Raw genomic sequence first — 21,348 nt, 5'->3', positions numbered from 1 at the left:
CAGACAAGAGAAACCCTGCCGATGGAAAAAGCGGTGGCTACCTTTACGCGTGGATCCGCTTCATGCGCTCGCAAAGTGATGACAATTCAGGAAGAATAGCTTGAGATGATTTATAAGAAGCAACACAGCAAATCAAGTCCAAAAGCCTTACGAGCATATTTAACCTTCCCGATATAACCGTTTGACCTCTCGGAAGACAATGTCTGCCATTACGGTACATTGCTACTCGAGGTTTTCCACGTAACAGACTTGATGGCTTTAATTTTTAAGATAATCTTGTATTGTCCTCAGACAGCTAAATGTAAGGATTCAACTGGTAGAATAATGGAAATATTCGATGGATGATTGAGTGACGGCAAAGGTAGCTACAAACTAGCTAGTGCTTCTTCTTTTTTAATTATAAATGTTTGATACAAGTTCACAACATGGAACTAATAAGTGGTGCTCATTCTCTGGAATCATGCAATAGCATTTATGGGAAAAGATCGTTTATGCATGGTGTTATTGTTATAAATTTTCTTAATATAACGCTAGAGAGTGTATATATGTATATATACTCTTTAGCGTTAGCTGATTGTACTATGGGTAATATTAAACAACTTTTCGACTATAAACAGTTATCTCTTCTCCATCCAGATAAGTGATTTTATCAATAATCTTGAACCGAATCAATATTTATAACATTGGTATTTACATACGACCCTTATGGCAAATTTATTCAGGATTTTCTCAGAAGCTCCCTGTTCTCTTGTTTAGAGCTGGGTTCGACACTAGCGCCGCGTAGATCATTATTGATTTGACGTATTATACGAAACGATTGATACCTAATCAGAATCGTATATCGAAAAAGTCCGCCAAATTTAGCTGGCAAGTTACGTCGCGTGGGGCATACTGACCACCATAACTGACATTTTGAATATTTTCGAAAAAATAGTCATAATGATGAGATATGTAATTGCATTTTCGGGCTTGAGATTTTGCGGCACTTCCTTTACCTGTGAATTTCTACGTTTGAACTATAAAGCGGCGCACTAAAAACAACAGATCATCTTTCGATCCACTTCTAAATATCTAGCAAAGCTTGCTGCTAAACTTTTGTTGTAAACTCTTTACAGATCCGTATACTTTTATATGATCAGCACATACTTTCAAAGATATTGACAGTGGCAATGTGTACGCTATGCGTATCAGGGACCCTGGCATAGTACGCTGAAAATATACAGACATTAGATTGACCCTCTGGGAATAATGAGTATTTATATGAACTTCAAAGGCTCTACTGCTGAGAAAGAATTCAAACTACTATAATGTTTCCTAATCCAAAGCGCGGAAGAAGGGCGAGAAGCTCCGAGTGCGTTATACAGTTGAAGCCGAAACGGGCGCCGAGACATATAGCTTTGGAACACTGAGATTTTTTGCCCCGGGTCGCTTGGTCGATTTGAGTATCCAATAGCTGGAATGCTCTTGGATGAATTCTGCCGGGAAAAACTCGATTAAAATATTCTCTTTTGACATTTCTTCAATTTTGTGCATAAATTAGATGTGGTGGCTGGCTACTTCCAACCGAAGACTCCATAAACGATTCTAGCAAGCTAAATATCGCCAAAGTGTCGGAGATCCTGATGAACGAAAGCGAGCAAGCCATTTAAGTCCGATAGCCAAGGTCGACAGCTCCATGATAATGAGCTATCTGTGACTGCTTGAAAAGGGACAGCTTACAGCTCAAATTAATGCCGCGTTTTTGTTTCCTACCGTGTGTGCACAACAATCTATAGCTTTGCGATCGTGTAATCGATTAATTCTGTAGCGAACAGCGCGCAGGTTGCACCAAACACCATTTCATTGACGCTATTATGACGAGTGAGTATCAGCACTGTGACCTGGGTTATAAGGGAAAAGTCCCAGATTGATTTCTCAGAGTCCGGTCAGAGTTTATTCCTGCTCTGCCCCTTCTCCATGTGTTGTATTACTGTAGCAATGTGGTACGTTAGACTATCCGTCAAGTTAATGGTATTCATCGTTATAGCCGCAGTTGTTGCCGTTGTTGTTCTTGTCAATGATAGGCGACTTCGACGTGTGTGCCTTAGCTTCATGAGACCAGACATAGAATGGCTGTGCCGAGTTGGTCTACTGAGACTGGCCGATGGACCAAAAGAACGCCTGCTGCCGAACGCAGCTGCGGTAAATACGCAGAAGGATGACAAGACGGACGCGAACCGAACCTTACGGAGGCTGCTGGCACGAACTCTAAGGCTCACAGTAGCATGTCTCCTATGGAGGGCTTATAACGGCAATGGGAACGAAGCGGCAGCGGGAGCTCTGCTACGTGACCCGCACTTCAACGTGGTCACACGCTCGTTAACGCCCGCGTGCGCACGCCTTCCTTGTCCTCGTGTCCCTGCTGCTAGCACGGCCGACTCCCGATTCTTCGTACAAGGAACGCGTGGGAGAATGCGAGAGGCAGAGCGGGAGCCCGACTGCGTTCGTAGTACAGAGCTCTGCAGCTCTCTGAGGCTCTAAAAGGGGCTATACTGGGACGGCGGACGGCGCTACCCCCAACACTGCTTTTACTACTGCTACAACCACCATGGACAGAGAATCAGGGGCGTTCTCGGCTGTTCGCAACAACGGCCGACCACTTCTTTCTCCTCCTCGTACACAAAGACACGCACATACCTTCACTTTATCTGTCGCCGTCTAGCCCCAACTCTGTCCGTCGTCTTTATACGACAGAGTAAGCGAATGCGGGGCCTTGCCTCGTACGGTAAGCGAAAACAGGCAGCAACGATTGAACGAAGGGCAGGCAGGGACGAAACAGCCGAAAGGGTCAGCTGCTTTATCGCTCGGGTCGTTCGTCCGAGCCGCAATCGCTCGACTGTAGTAATCAGAAGGCGACCCGAAAGACAGTGGCCGGAGGAAACGACCAGGAGACGGAACACTGCGAGTCGCTGTTGAGGGGAGCAGACAGAGCGACTACCAAGTAGTAGTCGTCGTGTTGATGAAGGAGCTGGTTGGGAAAAAGACGCCAAAAAAAACTGTAGGAAAAGGAGAGAGCAGCTGGGAGAAAGGAAGGCTAGTCTGACCCTTTGACTTGCAGATAGGCAGGTTATGTATTACGGAAACAGTAATGGGTAAAAAGAGGCATAGAGACGCGATAACTGGCAGATGCAAAAACCATTTCCACATGCCAAGTCTAGATTCACTAATCCTACGCGGTGCCTCTAGTCATTGTTAATGGCAATTTAATTGCTGCAACACATAATCGTGATAGCTATCATACTTAGTATCATTATTAATATTGAGGTTCATAAGAATATTAAGCTATTCCAAGTAAATCCAGCGGACTTTAAAATCGAATGACTTTTTTAACTGCGCGTTGCTAGTACATTAAGGTTGGTAAATACCGCAGTCTCATAAAAACTCATGAGTAAAACCGATTACGTTTATTCCTGAATGAATTAATTAAAAGAAACATCTGTTAGTCTCGAGAGCCAACGCTTAATGGTAAAGTCTGTTTTTCTTGAAGGCCGCAGCGCTGCGAAGGTTCATCGAATATTAATGAAGATGTTAGGCAAAGAAGCTTTAAGCGAAAGCACAGTATGTGAATGGTGCCTCAAGGACTGAGTGTTGAAAATAAAGAAAAAAAAAACTAGCGAAGAGGTTACCAAACGTTTAGACAAAGACGTAGGACAAAATAGCGCATTTTCTCAATCGAAGAGACTCTCACGGAGGTAGGGCTTTGAGTCCAATGGCTCCGTTTGTCAAAACTGGCGCATGCCACGTAACTTGTTGCAGAATCGTCACCCAAATACTGGAAATCCGAAAACTAAATAAAATGGGTTTTCTGTTGTTCCAGATTAATTAGAAACGCATGTGCTATAGTTGACCATATGTAATTTGAGGAACTTTAATCAATAAAGAAAACCCGTCTGGAAAACACGGTCGCTATAGATGAGACATATTTTATTTTCTGCCGTCAGCCGGAAAAGGACCAGGCGAGAGACTGGCATCGTACCGGAGAGAAACCGAGTCTGGTGATAGTGTCGAGTAAGTTCGCTCGTAAGGTGGTATTAGCACTTGCAATGGACATCAAGGGCATCTGTTACTATGAGATACTCGCTGAAAATGAAACAATAATGCAGGCCGCTACCTAAAGTTTCTCAAAAAACTCATGGGTCGTTGTCACGGCAACCGAAAGCACGCAGCCTAGTTATTTGACAGTAATACCAGACCTCATCGTTATACCTGAATTTCTTTCTAAATTAGGCAGAGGAACATCTAACGTTAGTTTCAACTCACTTACTCTTCCAATCTAGAACCGTGTGATTACGGGGCTTTCCATGCCCTAAAAATGGCAACTTGTGGACAAGCAGAACCCACTATCGATTTACTCCGAGAAGCCATAGATAGAAAAATTACGTATGGGAACGCGAATGGTTGGTATATGGCTATCTATGTGCTAGAGCACCAATGTGCTAGAACAGATACGTAAATATTAAAAGATAATAACTCTAACTTATACTAACAATCATAATTCTAGTTCAATTAGTTCTAAAATTATTTAATTGCAATCTCCACCGAAATGGCTTGTAAGAGCATAATACTCAGACAGTGATTAAACTACTCAAAATAAGTTAAGAGTTTATTGAAAAAAAGTACCACAAACGTTTATGTATTGATATAGGGCGCTTCAAATAGTTGGAAATTCTAAGGCATTCACATAACGTTATAGCACTTTCACTGGCTCGACCTATTTCTCTCTCTTGGAGAAAAAGAAGATACTTCTGTGATATATTTTTTTTCGATGTAACTTATTTTGCAACGATTTTTTCCTTAAGTTCTTCCTCATTTTTCCCTATAATTTTTTTACGGTTTTTTTTAATCTATTTATGGTCTACTTCTTGTTGTGCCGTAACTTTCCTTTGTTTTCCAATGACGTATATACTTTGCTATTGTTTGAAATTGTGCGCGCATTGTCAGTGTAAGCGAAAACATTTTGGTGGGTTCTTACAACAGTAGTCTGCCGGCTAACTTCGTCTGAGTGTAGTTCTACATCAATTTCGCTAACCAATATCGTCTCGCCTACGGTGTTACCGCACTGCCTTAAACAGACATAATGTTATTGAAAGGATTCAGCTCTTGAAAAAAAAGTACCACGCAACGAAATGCTAATCATATTCAATCAGAGAGTACTTTTGTATGGCATAAACGTACGTAACCAGTGATACGCATGTCTAAAGTTGTCTGTAAACTTAGAACGAGCTAGTTCGGAGTGCTAATTGTTGATTGTTTATGCATAACATCAAGGATCAGTTTCTCCATCTGGTACACGAAGAAAACGCCGAGCTAGGCTTTGGAATCTCGATTGGAGTCTAGCAGAATCATCGAAGGCTGCCTCTTTCTATCATTTTTCTGTCGTATGATCGCTGACTGCAGTCGATGTTACGACCTAATACACGCCGAAGATGGCGACTTAGTGTTGCGCTTGCAGGAATGGGGGTTAGTCCAGCTTTCCACGGTCTGTAATGAGCCATTGGATCGAATCGTCTTTTTGGGTCCTGTCTTGCCTGGCCATCGTTTCGGGTTCGCACTGGTTGTCTATCCCTAACAGCAGCCGATGTCCTGGAAGACCTATAAATAGGTGCCTAATTCTCTGTTTTTCCCATTACGGGGCAGTAGAAAACGGCCATAACGAACATGATGGTCTTTCGCTTGGTCACCACGGGTTCGGGCCGACCCGCGGGCGGATGACGTCGCAGGTCATTAAAGTGCTGTGAGGGCTGAGCAGGGTCCATGAGTCGGGCCAAATCCATTTCCTCTCGAAACTGATAATCTTTCCGCAACAATACTAACAAGACCAAAACAAGGTTTTGTGGTCTTCGGTGATTCTAGGGGGTCCAGCAATACCTAATGACCTACTAAAGTGTCCAGTATGCTTTTTGTGTAAAAACTCTCTAAGAAGAGGTACGAGATCGACACAACGTAAACCTTGCTTTAAATTGCAAGCAAAAGTACACTTTACGGAAACTATAGCAATTAGAGCCCTAACCCAAAGGAGCATATTTCTGTGAACAACAGAATGTATGTCTATGCACTGATCGTTACTCCACACAAACGTATGTAAAGATTACTGCACAGTAAGCAGTTGCTGCGTTTTTTTTCTCAAGAGCATGCTTAAAGAACTAAAGAATGAAATAGTAAAAAATTATAAACCGTGTGTATGGCAAAGATGACGTCAGGTGCATCTGTTTTGAGGCTAACTTGACACTGGTTCCCAATTAACAATAGGGAGTCAAACGCAGAATTATTACGGCATGCAGATTATGATGAAACGCATGTGTCTGTCATTGTACGTCTTCGCTCACTAAGCGAAAGGCACGGAAGCAAAAACAACAATTTCTCATTAAAATCATTTGTATTTTCCTACTTATCGAATTCATTCTGAGTGAGTGTGACACACTTCATTTTCCAGGAGTGTTACGAAGTTTCTCTCTAAATTCGATTCCTCAGTAAAACTCAAAATGGTCACTTTAAAGCGTACGCCCTCTCCTTACTTGTACCAATTCGAAATCAAAACGGAAGCTTTAAACCGCTGGACGATCGATCTATTGAATACGATAGGTAGTTAAACAATTTTAATTTTGTCTACTTTATTTTATCAAGGTTAAATGAGCAACCTATGAAGTATAGAGTTCGTGCATCAGCGATGTACTGTATGTAATTCTTTACTCCACACGGCTATTTCTTTATCGTTGTTTAAAAAGATATAGCTTCATGAGATGAAGCATAGAAGATTAGTATTATCATTGTCTAATATTATTTCTCTTCTGTTTATCTGTCGATGAAACTTAGGAGCTCACATACTTCAGGCCTAAGGAGGTAGGCGCCATCATATTCTTACGTCAAGGCCAACGTACTGCCTGCTGTCAACGCGGCCGATTGCACATTCCATTTTAACCATTCAAATTATCCCAAAGCCTCGTGCATGCTGACAACCGTCGCTCGGACTTTGCCGAGACAGACTGAAAACACTGCTACCAACAGATGAGACCCCTCGGGGAAACATCATGAGTCAGGCTAATAGACAGCCCTCGTCGCTAGCTCGTTTGCTTGCCCTCCTGGCCCGAATCGGACGAGATCTTGACATGCACAGTTGTTACAACCTGTGCGGCAATGCTAGCAACGGTCTCGGATCAAGATACTTCCGGGTGAGGAAGCCACTCCCGCCGGTCAAGAGGTCAACACAGGAGGTGTTAACCCCTGGTTATGTACATCCCAAATCCCTGATCAGACCGTGGATTCCGACCACGGCTGCAGTGAGTTAAGTGCACCAGCAGCTCCGCCGCGCGCCTCAACGGTGCAGGGGCTCGACATAGTCCTCCGCTACGTGTCGCTCCGGGTGCTCCCTGCCGATCGGTGCTGCCGCAGCCGCTCTAAGCCCGTCGCTAGCCGTGTTGGTCCTCGAGGGACTATCGGTCAGCGCTTCCTTGCCTGAACCAGAACAGTCTGCAGCAGGCAGCATCAGACATACTGTCAGACGGGCAGATCAGAAAAACAGAACACAATGGAGCAGACTGAAAAGCAAGCGGAGCGAACATAGCCTGAAAGGGGTCGTACGACACGACGAGAAACAGAGAATAACCAACTTTTTCTCTTCCGAAAGGGATCCAAGTGCAGGCCTGGCGGCAACTTAAAACAGCGTAAGGAGTTGGCGACGCTGGCCGCAGTAATGCCATAAGAAAGAGCTCACAAAGGAAGGTTTGTGTATGCTGCTGCTACCAAATACAAACCTGAGAATATCACTTATCTGGACCTACCACAGATACCGAATAGATAGCCTACGAACATCGCCGCAGACAAGCAGTCTTTGTAATTCTGCTTCGATTTCCGATTAAGCTCAAATGGGTCTCATAAGGCGAAACCTATTACAAGTGATTATTCTAAATCCTTAGTTTTTTTCTATCTACACATGATATTATTACGCAGAAATTAAGCTGAGTATGAGAATAGTGGTATATTATAGGTTGATGTAAATTATATATTGGAGCCCTGTTCGTCGGTGGTCTTCCATAATGTTTGTGCTTTTACTTTTTTTGTATATTCCGTTTATAGTAAGCGAGGTAGAGTAACATAAAATAACCGAATTCTTTGGTACAGCAGTTAGACCGATCGGGTAGCGAAGCTAGATCGTGTGTTTCTGTAGATAGTTTCTATTTCTATTCACTATTTTCTGTTCACAGGGCAAGATCGGCGGCTAAAAAAATCCTATAAATATGACTTCATTTTAAAACATGGAAAGTGTCCTTCAGGACTGACGTCCAGCGTTCAGTTCTGGAGACTACTTCTAATTTAACATGATAGATGATATTAGATCAGAAGCAACCATATCTTGTATATCAGAATAAGCGAGATAAATACCACTATTCGGATAATGGCCACTGTTGCCGGTTAGGACCACCTATTGGTACACGCCCGCCTTTACCATGCAGTTTGATAGGAATCATTCTGGCTTCGTCCAGGTCGAGTTGATCTTTCTCGCATTGCGCTACTACGCCACCAATACATTTGGCGCTTCGTTCGCTGTTAGCGCGTCGTGGTAGAAACGTTGTGTCTGCAGCCATCTTACAAACTCATCGGGTCTCGCTCGCGACTAGTTAGCCAGTTAATTGTTTCCTGGTTCGCCGGAGCCCCGACCCCTGTGATCTCATATGTATGACCTTCCCATGAGGCGAGTACTGGCACAAGGTGCGCTAGAGGCACGGCAAGACATACTTTGTTATTTGCTTGCTTACCGCCGGCAAGACTTCCCGCTCCCCGCAGTTTGCTGGTCAGTAGTGCTAAACGCGTATAACAGGCATACGCTCGTTAGGACATTCGAACCAACCGTGCGATGAACGCGTCTTTCGAAGTGTACTGCAAGTAAAAACAACTTTATTGTTACGACATGGCTGCTTCTAGGCCAGTAGCTATGATAATATTCAGCCCTACGGCAGTTGCAATAGATTGACAGACTTGCGGTCGTTCGACAACATCTGTATTGTCGTTGGCCGACGACGTTCACTCACCGATGAAGTTGCTGATTCAGCATAGCTCTCTATCACGTGTAATTGACTATGTAAAATATACCACGATAGTCAGAACAATTATCATGATATTGTCTTGAAGCTAGAAAGACCACAAACTGCTCGATCTCGAACAACTGGATAATTCAAATGTGACCGCGCCAGTGGCGACCGCTGAATAGCATCACTGGGCCATTTGATGGCCCAGTGATGGCCAGAATGGCCGGACACCCGGGTGAGAGGCGAATATCTACCTAATCGGCACGACGATAAGATTAGCGATTATATTACAGCGACAGCACAAGTGGCTGATGCTGTGATTGGGGTCATCGATCAGTCAACAATCAGGCCAAGAAAATAATGTCTAACGTAGTTACATAGTGCGATAGCTGGACACATGCGCTCGCGGTAAGCGATAAAAGTACTATACGTACACATATGGAAACCCAGTAAAAGGGAACTGCTTTTTTAGCGGTGCATTAACGCTCACACTGTATTTCTTCGCACAGATAGGCAGCACAGTGACCCTTTGTTATCATTGTGGAGTTGTTTCGTCGACAACAATGCATTTACTCTACGATAGGTCTTAGGCATAATCTCCGCTGAAACACACTGATTTAACAGAGAGAGCGTAAATAGAGAAGAATTTGCGTTAATCAGTCTCTATGTGACAACGCGACGAAAGAGTTTATCATAAATGGTAAGGTTTACTCCCACGGCGCTGTGAAGCCCTAGGCCAGGGTTCAGGCTTCAGTGAGTCATATTCATGTAGTAAAGGCTGGGTTGCGCTCGTTTGCTGCTCCTGGGCTGCCACCTCCGTGGCTGGCTGAGGCGACGAAAAGAGTGGCCCCCGCCACGGCTGTTGCTGCGACTTTGCGAAGAGTCGCATGGGGGTATGCTAAACGGACCTCTTATAGAACCTGGCAGGACCACTCACGGCCAAGAGGACACGCGACGTGGAAACGTGGGATCTGCGGCCACGAGTTGAGTTCTTAGATAAGCTACTTCTTCTCCTTCTTTGCGCCCTTTCGGGTGTGAACCAGCAGAGACTGAAGTGAGGTTACTGCTACTACTTCACTGCCGGGTTTCTGCCATGAAGCGAGGGGGGGGGGGGGTAGACTGCTGCTGCTTTCTCTGCATTGCTAGCTTTTGCTGACACTTAGCTGCGCGCTCGACTGCGCTCACACTGCACCTACTCAACTGCTACAGCGCCGTTAGCTTCCACAATGTAGGGCACAAGCAAATAGATGCAGACAGAAAGTGCACGAAGGCTTCAGCCAGACGTAACACAAAGGCCCGGGCAAAATACAGTCCCTAGCTGCTCTGTGGACGAGGGTTCACCAAAAAGCCTGCTCAGGCACCCTAACAGGGTATGTCGTGTTCTGCTCCGTATACCCACTCCATCTAGTGGCTATATAGTCCCTGTCGGCTGCCGCTATTATTGCCGTTGGCCAGTAACAAAAAAAGGAGTCGCATTCGTGCTGCCTACTACACTTATGAACGCGACATAGGCAAAGACGGTAAGATCTTATCGTACATATGACCGCGAAGAAAACACAAGATTGGGGGAAGGGGGGTTCGACGACAAGGTTTAGGGGGCGCGGGGCAATGGCTAGTGAGCGGCTGCTCAACGAGGAAGGAAGATAGGTAAGCGCGTGCAGGTCCGTTTCGACGAAACCTTGTTGGACCAATCAGCTGTATGCTACAAGCCACGTTGGCCTACCTCACTGCTACTGTGACTGTATGAGTTCCACTCAATTATTCTGCCACTCAATTGAACTACCACCGCCGTTATTATCACACACCGCTGCTACGAGGATTTCTACTTCTATTACGACGACTGCCATTACCGTACGGGTTAGTTAATAATGAAATCACCGTCGTTATGTAAGGAGCCAACCAGGCACAGGCCGACATGCTAGGCTCTCCCACATGTCCGGGGAACCATTCACCTGCCAGTCGCGCTGTCGTCTGCTTGCATGCATTTTCTAGTGGCTTCTTATAACTAATTTTGCCGAACGATGGCAGCGGCGGTGACGACTTGAGAAATGATGCGAAATTTCGATAATGGGAAAAAGGGAATACATAGCCTCCGAAGCGAGAAACTGTAAGGAAAGTATCGCAAAACAACAGGGCTATATCGGCTTTTTTTTTTTATTAATTTATTATGCTTTGAGACAGCTCATATCGTTGGTGTAATACCATATTTGGGTTAAACATGTCTCATTCATTTTCCACTCATCGAGAGAGAGAGAGAGAGAGAGAGAGAGAGAGAGAGAGAGAGAGACCAAAATGTTGGTGCTTTTAAATGGCCCCGGTAAGAACGGTGAACTGGCTAGCAATCTATGTCAGATCATAGATATTCGTCCCTAGAAACGCTAGTGAATATGGATGGATTTTAATAACTAGCTCGTTCACAGAATCTTTCGTTCTTATATTGGGCCACTTGTTAGCTTGTGTCGACTTGTCTGTTTCAAATTGATACGCATTGACTGCTGCAGAGCTTTGTCTTGGCTACACGCGTACGGTACTATCAATGGAATTCCTTCTGCAGTAATCACACACGTGGCTATATCAACCATCCGAACTCATATTCCTCTTCGGGGAAAATCCTCTTTTGCCTGTCCGTTTAAGCAACCTTTTTCTTTGTTCGTCTCGTAATTTTTCCTTTGACTTCCCTTAAGTGTTTTCGTTTTCATTCTTTCCAAGACATATGTATATACATCACTCTCCAAAGGACCAGCAGCAGTTTGTCCTTGCTTCTAGGTGGGTGGTTAGACGGTTTGTCCTTCGGCGCTCTTTCGCCGGCAGCAAGCGAATTTTCACCAGGGAACGGTCAGGACAAATTCGCATTCGATGGTCTCTGCTATTTGGTCGCTGCTATGCCAGGCAGAGATTTGGCAGAGGGGTTAAAAGTATGGAGTTTGGCGGGCGACGGGCGGCCGGATGAGCGGCTAGCAGCATTCCACAAGAGCCAGTTACCCCAGGCATAGGGTGAGTCGCCCAGGCGACCTCTCTCTCTCTCTCTCCCCCCGACGAGCTCCTTTAAGGGTGCCTACTTGCACTATCCCGCCCTCTCCTCAGTTCCATTCCCCCTTCGGTATTCTTCGTGTCCCGGAGAACCAGCGGATGAGTAAAGGGCGTGCAGCGAGAGAGTATTAATTTGGTGCCCGGCCGAAGCACTGGTGGCTGCTCGAGTGTTTTGACTCTGCCAACAGCTAACACAAACGGCAGCAGCGAAATAGCGACTGGATAGCTGCAGGATTGAGGAATCGGAGCTACACTGATGCTCTCCGCGCCGTCGGTTCCTCGTTGACTCCTCGTTGACTCTCGGGAAGACAGCGGACAAGCCACGTCGCCAATGGGGAGATGGCCGGAGCAAACGGTCGAAATGTTAAAGGGGCATTCTACCCAGGCCCAAGCGAATTGGGCTTGTCTGAGGTGGAAGCACTCGGCCGGACAAGAAAGAGATTGGAATGTCTCTGAGATCCTCCCAACCCGAAACGAAATCTTCCCAGCAGACTGGCACAGACAGGAAGCAAGCGGCTTAGAACCGTTAGGATTTTGCTGAATGTTGCTTCTTTGTCCCTGGCGAAGAGCAGGACGAAGAAAGAAGGCAGGACAGACGGCGAGAGAGACGCCTGGTGACAGTGGAAAAACAAGGCCACTCCAACCAGCGGTCCGTCTGCCGAGAGGAACAAGCCATCTTTTCTTGGCTGCCGCTACTGTGGCTGGTGAAGCCATATTATTACGTGCCCTGTTGTCTTTTTGCAGCCATAACATTTACGGGTGCAGCCAATGATCGAGAATCAACTTGAGTCATCGAACTGACGCAGAAGTCCAAATAAGCGCACCCCGGCCGTTTGCCGGCGATAGTAAATTCAAAATGATGAGATTACGCATCAATTATAGCAAGTGTAAACGGAATTATATGTGTTTAACACAACACTTTGCGGTTAAAGTTTTCCTGTATTTTTGTATGGACGAATCAATAAGATCGTTTGAGCCTTGTTGCCTCGCGCGGTGTCAAATCGTTTCATATCTCTTTTATAACTTACCCGATAAGAGTAATTAAATTGTAGTCAAAATAAACCAATCTAAATGAATTCATGTCATCACAGGATAGACTATCATATATATATATATATATAAGTTATATTCAAACTTGGAAGCTTTTCGTCTCTCGAGCAAAACAAGTATTGTTATAGATTAAACGCTTTGCAGTCTGGCCTATTTTCTCTAGATAGGTCAAACCTGAACTGACATATTTAAGGTTTTCCCTTTGCACGACGCTCATCTTAAAGAGTATGTTGGTGTCCGCACGGAAAGGAAGGTTGGCGTCGGCATATTTCTCAATAGGTCTCGTGTAATTTTCTTGTGTAGAACAGGAGCTCAGTGGTATTATGTATACTGAGACAGTCGGATGTAGATCTTGTGAGAGCCCTCAAGAGAACCATCCCAAGAGTGAAAGCATTACATTTGCATATCAGACAAATGTATCGCTTTTTAGTTCCACTGGCGAAATCTCTAAGACGCTTCAAATATATGCTGTTTCAAGAGAATTTTGCATATATATATACGTATACACCTCAAGGATAGAAGCATGCCAAGGCGTAAGAGAGTGATGTCTTGCGGTCTGTTGGTACAATGTGTCGAGTTTGACAGAGGACCTCTACCCTCGCAACCTAAACGTGACAGCCAATGAAGCAGAAGGCCGCCTAGCAATAGTAAACATTTCGTAACAAACCCATCTTCACCAAGCAGTCGACAATGAAATATGCTATTTACACGTAAATAATGCGGTGAATTGGTGCATCGCCCACGCTAATCGGTTCTGCTGTTAGACTGACTGTGATTTTTCATGTTCATCATTCTCATTACTCGGCCCTTGTTCCCTCTCGCTATCCGTTATAATGAGGCCCGATTTTGTACAGGCGTCGATACACTCTGAAGTCAGCCGTCTGACGGAACGCTTAAATGCGGTTCTGGATCTAAATATCGAAACATTTACTTTTTGGGTTTTACCTGCTGTCTCAGGTTCTGAGCTATTTCTGAAGCTAGCAAAAAAATTAAGAGTATATTTTTATTTTCCCGCTTTCGTACTCGTAGCATCGTATTCCATGTCGACGGATTCCCAGATAGTTGGAGCAGAACACTGTCAAAGGGCATTTTGTCAGTTCATTCGAATATCGTCGCTCGCTTAGCATCGCTGGCGTTTCTTCTACTGAAATTGTGATACGCAGCGGTTGTCGCTACCGTTCCTTTCGTCACCCCTCTAACCGCAAGCAAAGCGATACCAGACAAAACGTCTTCTTCGTCGTCGTCGCCCTCGAGACAGCTCGAGTAACCCTTAACGCGGCCTCACCCTCTCGATTCCTCAGACGCCTTTTCATCTAACCGAAAAACATTACAGCGTTCCTTAGAATAAGCGGATTGGTGGGAAAAGGGAATTCAAGACGTGGTGCCATCGCTCGCGCCACCAGTTTTCGTTAGCACCGGGACCACGCTTCTAACCAACAGATAGTAGTTGTAGACGTAAATCATCGCAGTGCCTAACGCTATGCACCGTTTGGCGTCGCAGAGGATGCCTTTGTGCGAGTTCTCACCACCTCACTACGACTCTTGGGGGGGCAGGAATTCCTCAGACAGGTCCTCGTAAGGCGTTTCGTTTTCCCTCTTTCGCAGAAGCAGTAGCGATAGTAAGACGTCGATGATGTTGGCATGGGAGCAAAGAGAAACCATACATTTTTCCTGTCGACGGCAGTGGACGAGGGTGCTCGACCAGCCTTTGGGCCATAGGCTGGGTTGTTGCTAGATACGTTGACCGTTACGTTGTGAACAGGCAAAGCAGGTGCTTGCTCTAACTGTGCCGTAGCTGTACAGTGGGAATACCTGACGTGGCTTAGGGTTTGGACTTGGTTGAGCAACCCGTAGGCTCGGCTTGCTTGACAGGCCGCTAAGGGCATCATGAGTTTCCCTTTTGATGGCAAAAGCGCTGGCTTGAATTGTATGAACGTTATCAGACAACGGGGCTTTTGTCGGCACCATTTGGTAATATGGCATCACCAGGTGCCACGGAGACCAAAAGACTTAGATTTCAGACGGTTAGAGGTTCGTCCAGTTCAGCAAGGCTGTTACAGGAAAGCAGTATCGCAGACTGCATACGCCACCCATCGACATTTGGGTGCTCTTATTCGGATACGGTAGCAGAGAGGCACGCTAGCGAGTACAAATACGGCAGCTTGATTTACTAATGGACATGGAAACGTGTTGACTTTTATGCATCTATTGCGCATTACCAGCTCAGACAGCATTCACATGACCCGACAGGACTCGGGACAGGGGTGCATTTAGTAGCGGCGACGGATCCGACGAGTAACAACCTGATAAAATTAGATCGACCAGGGTAATTATACGCACTGATTTTATTATGCGATTAGCAAGTGGGACATATAATACATTTCTGTAAATCCTAATTGTTCTATTTGATCTCATTTTTAGCGACGAATACAGTATTAATATGATCAAAGAACCGTTGTGAGACGCTCAGATTTTTTATTGAACCCCCCTAAATTATCGCCACAGCTCACAGCAGCACGTGGCTAAACATTGTGCAACTCATGGGACATGCCATCTACCAGTTAATAGCCGCTACTATCACTAGTTGTTACTGCTATTACGAATATGACTAGCCTTCTTTATATTCCATAGTACCCCTGGGGAAAATCTCTCACAGTACAAACAGCGATCAATAGTTCATTTCCTCCTGGTGGCTATAAAAAGGCGGCACTAGAAGCCTCTAGAAGGGGCGACGGGCAGTAATGTTACGCACAAATTTGTGATTTATTCAGTTGATGGGCGGCTTCAAGCGAATTGAGCCACTAATAGATCGCGTTGGTCGTTATCGTGTGCCTCCTCGTTTTTTTTGCCCCTGCGGCACAGACATTGAGCGGAAACAAAAAACACAGATAAAGTAGTAATAGTAAACTCTTAAACAGCCTAACCTCTATTACTCAATGAATAAAGTATTAGCAGACGTAAACAGGACGAAGACGGACTTCAGTACAGTCACAGAAAAGGACGCCAGCGGCTAGCGGCGTGACCCACCGCTCGCTCAAACCACTCCTTACTAAGAAATTGCAGGTGTAGTTCCTCTCTATATATGAACGTTTTCTCGCGGAGGCTGATGTTTGCGAGCATCTATTTATAATTGCAGTGTCACAAATATTGGTATAATCATACGAATACGTAATGAAAATCAACATGTGGCGCTGATTACGTGTTTCAGAATCAACTAGTTATAGTTTGAATAAAGATCTTTGCCTATATTATCTAGTGGTTCGTTTTGAGTTAATACGAGTGTTAATGTTGATACTTCTGTCTCTACTACGTCGTATGTCTCCTGTCTAACCTCTTTTGTGCAGTCCAGATTCTTCTTCGTTGGGGCCTGTTGTGACGGTGTCAGTAGGCAGACAAATGGTCATCCCTAGCAAAAGCGCTAAAATAGTGGCCAAAAGATTTCGACCTACTAAACACGCCTGAGGTGCCGCCATCATGGCTGGGCTCTACGCCTCGTCTCCTGTAACCCAAACAAAAATTCAAGCATTAGAGAAAACGGATTCAGTTGGACAGGTGCAAAGCTTTGTCACACCAGAAAGTGGCCACGTGATCACGACCATTTGACAACAGTTTCTTTTAAAATCAATACGATATTCCGCATGTGTGATTATCTTCTCATAACTCCCAGATTTCATAGAATTGACAGTTATTTATAATTCTCAGGCAAGGAAAGCTACGTCTAGTGTCGTTACCGAAAACAATGCTAATGCTATTGAAAGAGGCGCAGAGTTTCGAGGGTCGGAAGACTCCGAATTTTTTTTTATGTCAGCTGATATTGGTTGGTTCAGAATGAGAATTAGGGGGATGGTTTGACTAGAATCAACCAGTCGAAAAATCTTGGGCCTAAGCTGATAGGTCTATGCAACTTTAATCCGAATTCGCACAGCTTTCCAGGATCTAGACAGGAAATCTCCGTCTGTACTACAGAGAGTACGGATTTAAATCAATTATGCCATTCATAGCGATTATGCGTGAGTTTGCCTGGTGTCCTATCGTTACTCACTGTGTAGTAGTCCAAGGAAACATTGTTTAGATGTTTTTTAAATAAATACAAGCCGCCACCTAATCTTTTGCCCGTTTGGGTATTACATATGTCGTATGTATATTACATGTGGGAAAATGCTAGGAACAATTGAAGTTCATGCTAAGTTCGGCTGTATAATGAACTTTTCGTTGCAATTGCTTTGACGTGCTCACCTCATCCATCATTCGATGTACTAGTTCTTTTAATTGTTACATCCCATAAGAAAGGAGTGAGACAATTTAAAATTTTTAGCTGGAGTACCCGTACTTCTCGATCATTCGTGAATCAAGTTCCTTGGTAGCGAACGCAGTTGTAGACGTTCCGACTGTTTTTGTCGCTGAACAAGCAATAGTTCGTTACGTGTCAGTAACTTGTACTTCCAATATAGTGAAATGTAAGTGAGTGATTATGATCGCAGCAAAAAGGTATCTCCACTGGTCATTATTGAAACAATATACTTATCGTTATCACTGTTACTATTATTAAATGTAGTTAGGTCGTGATTCAACATACGAATCATGTATGATTTTCTGGTAGCGCACTTATATCTATTGTTAATCGATAAAAAATGTACACCTAACTCGTATTTTTTAATATGTTGACTGCAGTGTATGACTTTACAATTGTCTTCTATAAGTGCGTATGTGTTATATTTGTACCAATGCTTCCCTATGGATAGTATTTTCTCTCGCCCTTTATAGTGCATTTTACGTGCAATGCACGATGTCCGTCAACGTCAATTTAATATTGCTATTCTTCGATCAACGACCGCCCGGTGGGTGTTATCAGTGGTGCGGAGCGTTTCCTTTGTTTGCCTTCTTCAATTCTCCTCCGACTTCGTTGAAACCGTTCTTTTCTTCTCATTATTTTACCTGTATTTTTTCAGCGCTTTACTGAGTTCGTGCCTCCTAGAACTCATGAAGCAGCAGAGGAAGCTTTAAAAACGTCGTTCGCCTGTCCGCCCCGCTGCTGCTACCGCTCCTTCGCCGTCGGCGCTCGGCTTCAGCAATACCGATCGATTTTCTGCCGTTGCCCGTTCCGTCCGGTGATGGTCTTTGCGCTATTGCTCATTCTGAGGAAAAGTTCAGGAAACTCTTCCGCAAATTGTTCCTTCTATCCAGGCGCGCCAGAACAGTCCTGCAAACGAAGGTCCTTTTGCCGGTGGTTCGCCGACTAGCTAGCTAGTTGGTCGCTTGAACAAGGGCCTCGAATCGGCCCTGGATTTCGAGAATCATTATTTATGTTCGTAATGGCGGATAGATTATTTTGATGTGCGGTGTAAGCCGCTGCCATATATAGACCAGTATGTCATGTTATGCCTACGCTGAAACAGAAAATCAGCCACAACCTAGGCAGACTGACACACTATTGGAATGGACCTAGAAACTGGACAGAGGAATCTCTCTGCTTGTTCGAAAAGATTATAAGATTATGCCATTCAAGCCATGAAAACTAATGATCGCAGAATATATTTCTGAATATGCATGTTTATCGCATCCTAAAGAATCATATTTGAAAGCTAGCGAAATTCAAAAGGTACCAGTAGATGGCGACCTTAAGCCTAAAGGCTCGATGGGTGTAAAAAATGAACTAGGGAATGATCACAGTGAAGCATATCGGTTTTGTTGCTGGACAAAGCTTACTTGCGTCTAGATCAGCTACAGAACAAGATGCCATAGATTATTTTTTTGCCGTTGCCTCTATCTAAAAATCTATAGTAGTATAAAAAAAAACTCACATGCAGTGTTCTAGGCGTTAATGTTGAACGTACACAGAATAATGCACGAGAAGGACGAGGCGTTCGACGCGAGGTCAAGGGCCGGAAGCGGATCGTGTAATGCGTTTCCTGTGGATGACTAGTGAATAGCGGGCGGAAGAGGGCATCCCCTCCTGATTAGTCGTTGCTCTCGTCGCTTAGAGCCGGTGGAGCTTCCGCTATTTGATTGGTGCAAAAATCATCTTCAAGGTGTGCACACGTTTATTTGACTACCAGCACGTAATGACCAATCCAGAATTTGATAGTCGGCTGAAAATATCCATGACGTATTGTGTGCTGCAGTCGTTTCTAAGGAACATGCCATAGTCAATATGCCCTTGGATATTCTATATACCTCCCGCTGCTTTTTCTTCAACTACTTACCTGGTCTAAAAACAACGACGTTTTTTTGTATAACGATAAATATATGATAATGATGAAATATACGATAAGCGAACGTAGACGTCGCATGAATCTCGAATTTGATCATGGCCTCCTAAGGCAATGTGCAGATGTTTTTAAAACTAATCCGTCGTATTCTGTAAACGAAAAATAGAATACGATTATCTGTGCTTTGTCAGGCGAGACGCTTTGTTGGAAGTTCTGATGCAAAAGAGACCGAAACATACGCCAGCGTACATTATGCACTCTACCTTGTGATTATTAATTAAATGCGAGATATCAATACGGTACGTTCGCCATTATATGAATCTCGACATAGAGAAAAGCGGTATCGTCAAGGACGAAGTCGGACAGCTTTATCTCGGCGAAAACCTCTCTGGGTTATGTAAGTGCTATCAGCAGTGAGAAGCAACCTGCCCAGGCAGTAATTCAGGGGCGTGAGCTAAGGGCAAGATGACGTCGGAAAACATAAGAGCCCCTGGAGTCTTACAACTCGCAGCGGTATTTTTATTATATCTAATTCACGTCGAGTTAGGCGTATCGTTATAGCACAGTTCGTAAGTGGTGCAGAGTGGGCGGGTTGTTCAAATTGGTATCTAGAGCAGCTTAATAGATTTGAATTGCAGTTCGTGTTGCAACATAGTATTTATGACCTGATATGATCTGTGAAATTTTGGGTAGACAGTCAGTGTGATAATAGATGGACTCAACTGCCAGATAAACCCAGGGCTAGCTTATCTAACGCTGGATGGCACTACATGGCAGTAAGTACAAGTAGGTAGACTGAAATCTATGAGATCGTTTATTTGATTCGAGATTGGTTAATATGGCACAGTGATACCGGTTTGAGTGTAGTACTATATTATAAGTTAAATAATAGAAAAATTATGTTTGTATTATTTCAGATAATACTCATGCATGGCGTAAGTCGTACTAAATAGCACAAACTTTCCAGCGTATTACAAGTGAGTGTAATAATAAATATATTTAGTATTAGCTGCTTTCATCGATTCGCGAGCAATATTACGGTGTCTATAGGTCGTAACAAGGCTAATTATACACGAGGAAGCCTTTTTCCCTTCACCACCAGCCACAAAATGTCCTTAATAGCAATTACAGATATAGTAAGAAGCTGAATGGCTCGAATAGCACCACAAACGTATAAAAATATTGTTGTCATATAGCGATTCCTTATCGCAGCGGAGAAACACGTTAATTAAACGGAAAAAAAAAAACAGAAATATAAAATTATGTCAAAAATAGTCGTCTCTACAGTGAATCTTTAAAGATGTTCTTATTATCGTACAGCTGTTACGAATAAATTAGTTTTTTTTTCGGGGTTAAACTGAACAGGTTCGAAGTATGCTGTTTATAATTACGTTGAAAGATCAAAAGCATTTTCTAGAGGGCAATTTCTGTTAAACCGTGGCAAATATCGCGTCTCGAATTAGGATGTATGACGTCGGAGATCTTATTGTTACCTATATTAAACGCGTACAATTTCCAAATCGTCGACCCGCAATTACCAGGTTAAAGGCAGCTAAACTATTCAGAAAAACGTCATTGCTATATGTATATAATTATATAGCTTCTTAGAAATCAATTGTGAATTTGTGTGGAACTTTTTCCTGAAGGTCCACTCGCGACCATTCATATTTGGCCATATTGGGTGACATTTGCCCCCTGTATACTAGTAGTGATATGCATCTGCAGGCAAGAAAATCCTGTTTACATACTAAATATGACTAAAAGTGCATCGCTTTAAATGAACGGGCAGGATATATCGTAGTCATAGGTAAATGAAGTATAACCGAATCGCAAAAAATTCAAGAGGGCAATTTAAAAAATGTATAACTGGTATTCGAACGCATGGCTTTTTTCTCTCAATAAATGGGTTTAGTAGTGCATCTACAGTCATCGTTTACTGCGCCTCGCTATACGTGACTGCCCTCCTAGGGCGCGATAAAAAGCAAATAATAGCGATA

At 44.0% G+C, this 21,348-nt stretch overlaps 1 long non-coding RNA gene across 1 annotated transcript in view; it reads left to right on the top strand.

The window, feature by feature from the left end:
- Positions 1-20,456, top strand: part of LOC147753132 (uncharacterized) — a 37,792-nt gene extending 17,336 nt beyond the window's left edge. Inside the window, exon 3 of the long non-coding RNA XR_015312101.1 lies at positions 20,269-20,456. This is a non-coding gene — a long non-coding RNA (uncharacterized LOC147753132). The remainder of the gene's footprint in view (positions 1-20,268) is intronic.
- Positions 20,457-21,348: the final 892 nt, after the last annotated feature.

This window comes from Varroa jacobsoni, unplaced genomic scaffold (assembly GCF_002532875.2).
Source record: "Varroa jacobsoni isolate VJ856 unplaced genomic scaffold, vjacob_1.0 scaffold_723, whole genome shotgun sequence".
Classification (NCBI taxonomy): domain Eukaryota; kingdom Metazoa; phylum Arthropoda; class Arachnida; order Mesostigmata; family Varroidae; genus Varroa; species Varroa jacobsoni.
This window is presented reverse-complemented; position numbering and strand designations above follow the sequence as displayed.